This window comes from Myotis lucifugus, unplaced genomic scaffold (genome assembly GCF_000147115.1).
Source record: "Myotis lucifugus unplaced genomic scaffold, Myoluc2.0 scaffold_140, whole genome shotgun sequence".
Classification (NCBI taxonomy): Eukaryota; Metazoa; Chordata; class Mammalia; order Chiroptera; family Vespertilionidae; genus Myotis; species Myotis lucifugus.
In genome coordinates this window covers 1,058,740-1,065,912 of record NW_005871188.1, presented here as the reverse complement: position 1 = coordinate 1,065,912, position 7,173 = coordinate 1,058,740, and the positions used below count along the sequence as shown (strand labels likewise).

The 7,173-nt window shown below is 38.3% G+C and overlaps 1 pseudogene; it reads right to left on the bottom strand.

The window, feature by feature from the left end:
- Positions 1-1,223: 1,223 nt before the first annotated feature.
- LOC102440405 lies at positions 1,224-3,058 on the bottom strand (annotated as a pseudogene).
- Between the last annotated feature and the right edge of the window lie 4,115 nt (positions 3,059-7,173).

Here is a 7,173-nt window from a genome sequence, read left to right as displayed (position 1 = left end):
GAAAATAAAAATCTAACATACAGTAAATGCATGGGTTTTTGGTGTTTGGTACAGATATATATATTTACACTTACTTGAGCAACTTGGTTAGAACTGCAATAAAGAATTAATCCAAGAACAAATACCAGGATTGAGCCTCATCACAAATGCTTTTAATTAAGAGTTTGTTTTTAAATGTTAGCTAAATACTTCCACAGCATTCCATTCACCCTAATAATCCATTGACAAGCTCTCTTGATCTAGGTCCAGTGTATTTTCATCAGTGAAATAAATCTTGTTCCAACCACCAAAGTGATTATATTATTATAGTTCCCTACGTCTTACACTTAGCATATATAAATGTAGAGTCACACATCTCTGCCCTACTGGAGAGCACTGGCTCACATTGCCTAAGAGAATTCTGGCTCAGTTTGGCTTATTTTGAAATCATATGGATTGAGTTCTTACACCTGCATTCTCATACTAAGGCCTCCATGCAATGTGGGTCATTACCATTCCCTTTAACCACGATTGTGTCGGGGTAGTAGGTAAGCTCTCCCATAAAACATTGTCCAGTCTATCATATCCTCAGTGGAATCAAATGGTTATATTGACTGTAAAGTGTCATCAACACAGGCTGGCAGAAAACTATTTCTACTACCTCCACCTAACTCTCCTTTGTTAACAATTCTTTGATACTTTGGGATATGTGCTTAAAACATGTGGAGTTTATTGCTGTATTCTTAGTGCCTAGTGCAAACATGAATCTGTTTAATAAGTAACAGTGAACTCAAAATTAAAAAGTAAAAAGTTCTTTACAAGAATTTGCATTCCATCTCTCAAGTGTGCTCTATTTTACCAATATAACAAGATTAATTAGAAAAATCTTAGCTAAACTTTCCATACTCCCTTGCTTTTTGATCAACCAATTTAGTATGGTTAGGGTAGAATTTTTAAAATTAGATATGAAAACATTACTTTTTTTTATTTCCAGTAGTAAGGAAAAAAGGGCCCAGAAGAAAGGGAGCATATAGTTTCCTTTTTATTATTATTATTATTGTTTAAAGTATTACATATGTCCCCTTTTTCCCTGATTGAACACCCACCCCCGAGGGCAAGCCCCACTCCCCCAGTGTCTGTGTCCATTGGTTATGCTAATATGCATGCTCGCATGCATACAAGTCCTTTGGTTAATCTCTAAACCTCCCCCCCGCCCCCTGCCCCTTGTAAAATATATATATTTTACTTTTAGAAACTGTTTATTTTCCATCAACCTTATTTCCGTTCTGTTAAGAATTTGTGGAAGAACAGCTTAGGACCACTCAGTGGTTGTTCCTACCCATTCAGTAGCCTGAGCAGTGGGGGCTGCAGACCAGTCTTCAGTGGCAGGTTGAGCACTCCAGTCTTCAGTAGGAAACTGCTGAATGGGTACAGAGGGCACCTGCACGCCTTCAGACCAGTCTGCAACCTCAGGCTGAGCAGCAGTGAACTCAGGAGCAGGAGCAGTCCATGCACCCTGAAATTCCTCCTTGGTCACAGCCTTTTCAGCAGCGGCCTGCTCTTCCTTTTCAATCTCTTCAGGATCTCTGTAGAAGTAAAGATCAGGCATGACTTCCCACAGGTGTTCACGGGAGATGGTGCCACGCATGCGTAGTACTTCCCGGGCCAGCATCCACCACATCAGACCCACTGAGTGAGCCCCCTGGTTGCAAGAGATGGCAATGTCCACATAGCGCAGAGGAGAGTCTGTGATACACAGAGCAATGGTGGGCAGGTTAACATAAGACGCCTCTGTGAGAGGCTGGTGGTCAGCCCTGGGATCAGTAACCACCAGAAGTCTTGGCTCCCAGAAGGCTGCCTAGATCTGGTTGGTGAAGGTTCCAGGAGTGAAGCGGCCGGCAATAGGAGTGGTTTCAGTGGCAGCAGAAAACTTCAGCACAGCTCGCTGGACAGTATTCCTGGACGATATGACACTGACTTCAGCTGGGTTTTTGATGGCAACAATGGCAAGAGCTGCCAGCAGACGCTTCTCCCAGGTTCTCTTCAGATTGGTGATGTAGATGCCATCACTTTTCCTTTTGGAGATGTACTGTTCCATTTGGAAGTCAAGGTTGGTGCCACCTAAGTGGGTTCCTGCTGCAAAAAATTTGAGGACATCCTCCTCCTTCATTTGCAGGACACTGAGGGCTCCGGACTTGTGAAGTTTCCCGTTAAGTTACCAGGGAACCTAGAACAGTGGTTCTCAACCTTGGCTGCATATTAGAATCACCTGGGAATCTTTTTAAACTCCTGATTTCTGGGTTTCATCCTCCGGAAATTCTGTTTCTTTGTTACGGGGTGGGGCCACAACATTAGTAACAAAGAAACAGAATTTCCGGAGGATGAGGCCCAGAAATCAGGATTTTAAAAAGATTCCCAGGTGATTCTAATGTGCAGCTAAGTTTGAGAACCACTGACCTAGAACAACGCCATATGGAGCCCTCCCTGGGTAGCAGAAAGCTGGATCTATTTTTGTTCATTAGTTTATGTTCATCATTATATCCCACATATGAGTGAGATCATATGATATTTATCTTTCTCCTATTGGCTTATTTAACTTAGCATAATGCTCTCCAGGTCCATCCATGCTGTTGCAAATGGTAAAAGTTTCTTCTTTTTTATAGCAGTATAGTATTCCATTGTGTAGATGTACCACAGTTTTTGTAATCCACTCATCTGCTGATGGGCGTTTAGGCTGTTTCCAAATCTTAGCAATTGTAAATTGTGCTGCTATGAACATAGAGGTGAATATATCTTTTCTGATTGGTGTTTCTAGTTTCTTGGGATATATTCCTAGAAATGGGATTACTGAGTCAAATGAGAGTTTCATTTTTAACTTTTTGAGGAAACTCCATACTGTTTTTCACAGTGGCTGCACCAGTCTGCATTCCCACCAGCGGTGCATGAGGGTTCCTTTTTCTCCACATCCTTGCCAGTAGTTGTTTGTTGATTTGTTGATAATAGCCATTCTGACAGGTGTGAGTGGTACCGAATTGTCGTTTTGATTTATATCTCCTGGATGATTAGTGACTTTGAGCATGATTTCATATGTCTCTCAGCCTTCTGTATGTCCTCTTTGAAAAAGTGTCTATTTAGGTCCTTGGCCCATTTTTTGATCTGATTGTTTATCTTCCATTTGTTAAGTTGTATGAGTTCCCTATAAATATTGGAGATTAAACCCTCATTTGAAATAGAATTGGCACATATGTTCTCCCATGCAGTGGGATTTCTTATTGTTTTCTTGATGGTTTCTTTTGCTGTGCAGAAGCTTTTTATTTTGTTATAGTCACATTTCTTTATTTTCTCCTTAGTTTCCATTGCCCTAGGAGTTGTATCAGTGAAGATATTGCTATGACATATGTCTGATATTTTTCTGCCTATGGAGTCTTCTAAGATTTTTATGGTTTCCTGTCTTACATTAAGTCCTTTATCCATTTTGAGTTTATTTTTGTGTATGGTGTAAGCTGGTGGTCTAGTTTCATTTTTTTTGCATGTATCTGACCAAATTTCCCAGCACCATATATTGAAGAGACCGTCTTGATTCCATTTTATGCTCTTGACTCCTTTGTCAAATATTAATTGAGCATAATAGCTTGGGTTGATTTCTGGATTCTCTGTTCTGTTCCATTGGTCTATATGTCTGTTCTTGTGCCAGTACCAGGCAGTTTTGAGAACTGTGGCTGTGTAATACAGCTTGATATCTGGTATTGTGATCCCTCCAACTTTGGTCTTCTTTCTCAGGATTGCTGTGGCTATTCGGGGTCTTGTTTTATTCCAGATGAATTTTTGGACAGTTTGTTCTAGGTCTGTGAAATATGCCATTGGTATTTTAATGGGGATTGCATTGAATCTATAAATTGCTTTGGGTAGTATGGACATTTTGATGATAATGATTCTACCAATCCATGAGCACGGTATATTCTTCCATTTGTTTATGTCTACCTCTATCTCTTTTTTCAGTGTCCTGTAGTTTTCTGAGTACAAGTCTTTTACCTTCTTAGTTAAGTTTATTCCTAGGTATCTTAACTTTTTTGGTGCAATGGTAAACGGGATTTTTTTTTTTTAGTGTCTCTTTCTGTGAGTTCATTGTGGGTGTATAAAAAAGCCATAGATTTCTGGGTGTTAATTTTGTATACTGATGCATTGCCAAATTCATTTATTAAGTCTAGTAATTTTTGATGGAGTCTTTTGGGTTTTCCATGTACAGTATCATGTCATCTGTGAATAATGACAGTTTTACTTCTTTTCCAATTTGGATGTCTTTTATTTCTTCTTGTCTGATGCTCTGGCTAGCACTTCCAGTTCTATATTGAACAGGAATGGTGAAAGTGGGCATCCCTGTCTTGTTCCTGTTCTTAGGAAAAATAAATTTAGTTTTTGCCCATTGAATATGATGTTGGCTGTAGGTTTGTCATATATGGCTTTTATTATGTTGAGATATAATCCCTCTATTCCCACTTTGCTGGGTGTTTTTGACAAGAAAGGGTATTTTTCAAATGCTTTTTCTTTATCGATTGATATGATTATGGGATTTTTGTCTCTCAATTTGTTTATGTGATGTATCACATTTATTGATTTGTGGATATTGTACCATCCTTGCATGCCCGGAATAAATCCCACTTGGTCATGGTGTATGATCTTTCTAACGTAATACTGAATCTGATTTGCTAGAATTTTGTTGAGGATTTTAGCATCTATGTTCATCAAGGATATTGGCCAATAGTTCTCTTTCTTTGTGGTATCTTTATCTGGTTTTGGAATTAGGGTAATGCTGGCTGCATAGAAAGAGCTTGGAATTGTGCCTTCCTCTTGAATTTTTTGGAATAGTCTGAGTAGGATAGGTTTTAGTTCTTCTTTGAATGCTTGGTAGGACTCCCCTGTAAAGCCTTCCAGACCAGGGCTTTTTGTTTTTTTTTTTTTTATTACTGCTCCAATTTCTTTGGTAGTTATCGGCCTATTCAGGTTTCTTATTCTTCCTGATTGAGCTTTGGTAGCTTGTATTTTTCTAGGAATATGTGCATTTCGTCATGGTTGTCCAGTTTTTTTTGGAATAGAGTTGTTCATAGTATTTCTTTTTTTTTTTTTTTACAATTTTTGTATGTCTGTGGTGTCAGGTGTTACTTCACCTCTTTCATTTCTGATTTTGTTTATTTGGGTCCTCTCTCTTTGCTTCTTGGTGAGCCTAGCTAGAGGTTTATCCTTTCAAAGAACCAGCTCTTGGTTTTATTGATCTTTTGTATTGTTTTTTTTTTTTTTGTCTCTGTTGTTTATATCTGCTCTGACCTTTATTCTTTCCTTCCTTCTGTTTACTCTGGGCTTTTCTTGTTGCTCTCTTTCTAATTCTTTAGGTTGTAGGGTTAGATAATTTATTACCATTTTTTCTTGTTGTTTTGAGGTAGGCCTGTAGAGCTATGAATTTCCATCTCAAGACTGCTTTCATTGTGTCTCATAGATTTTGGATTGTTGTATTTTCATTGTCATTTGTTATGAGGATGATTTTTATTTCTTCTTTGATCTCTTTGGTAACCCAATCATTGTTTAATAGCATGCTATTTAGTCTCCAAGTTTTGATTTTTTTCATTGTTTTTATTGTTGTTGATTTCTAATTTTATGCCACTGTGGTCTGAGAAAATGCTTGGTATGATTTCTATCTTCTTCAATTTGAAGAGGCTTTACCTGTGTCCCAATATGTGATCTATCTTTGAAAATGTCCTGTGTGCACTTGAGAAGAATGTATATTCTGAAGCTTTTGGGTGAAATGTTCTGAAGATGTCAGTTAAGTCCATCTGATCTAGTAAGTCATTTAGGATTGATCTTTCTTTGCTAATTTTTTGTTTAGAGGATTTATCCAATGGTATCAATGGGGTATTAAAGTCCCCTACTATGACTCTGTTGCTATCACTCTCTCCCTTGATATCATCCAGAAGTTTTTTTTTATGTATTTGTGTGCTCCTGTATTGGGTGTACATATGTTTATCAGTTATATCCTCTTATTGAATTGCTCCTTTTAGGATTATAAAGTGGGCTTCCTTATCTCTTGTTATGGCCTTCACTTTGAAGTCTAATTTGTCAGATATAAGTATTGCTACCCCAGCTTCTTTTTCATTTCCATTTGTCTGAAAATTTTTTTCCATCCCTTCACTATCAGTCTGTGTGAGTCCTTTGTTCTGAGGTGGGACTCTTGTAGACAGCAGATACATGGGTCATGTTTTCTTATCCATTCAGTGACCATATGTCTTTTGATTGGAGTATTTAATCCATTTACATTTAAGGTTATTATTGATAGGTACTTGTTTGTTGCTATTTTTCTTCTTTATGCCTGTGTTCCTTCTTCCCTTCCTATTTCTTCTTTATACAGCAGACCCTTTAGCATTTCTTGCATTTCTGGCTTGGTAGTGATAAACTCCCTTATCCCTTTTTTTTGTCTGTGAAGCTCCTGATTTCACCTTCAATTTTGAATGATAACCTTTCTGGGTATAGTATTCTTGGATTCAGTCCCTTGTCTTGCATCACTTTGTACATTTCATTCCATTCACTTCTGGCCTGATGTGTTTCTGTTGAGAAATCAGTTGATAGTCTAATGCAGTGGTTCTCAACCTTCTGGCCCTTTAAATACAGTTCCTCATGTTGTGACCCAACCATAAAATTATTTTCGTTGCTACTTCATAACTGTAATGTTGCTACTGTTATGAATCATAGTGTAAATATCTGATATGCAGGATGGTCTTAGGCGACCACTGTGAAAGGGCCGTTCAACCTCCAAAGGGGTCACGACCCACAGGTTGGGAACTGCTGGGGAGATCCCTTGTAGGTAACTCTTTTTCTCACTGGCAGCTTTTAAGTTTCTTACTTTATCATTGGTGTTTGCTAATTTAATTATGTGTCGTGGTGTGGGCCTTTTTGTGTTCTTCTTTTTTGGGACTCTGTGAGCTTCTTGGACTTGTGTGAGTTTTTTCTTCCCTATATCAGGGAAGTTTTCTGTCAGTATTTCTTCAAACAGGTTCTCTATTCCTTTCTCAGTTTCCTCTCCTTCTGGCACCCCTATTATGCGATTGTTGTTTCATTTCCTGTTGTCCCAAAGCTCCCTTAGGCTCTCTTCCAGTTTTTTAAGTATTTTTTTTTCCAGTTACTGCTCTGCTTAGGTGTTTTTTCCTA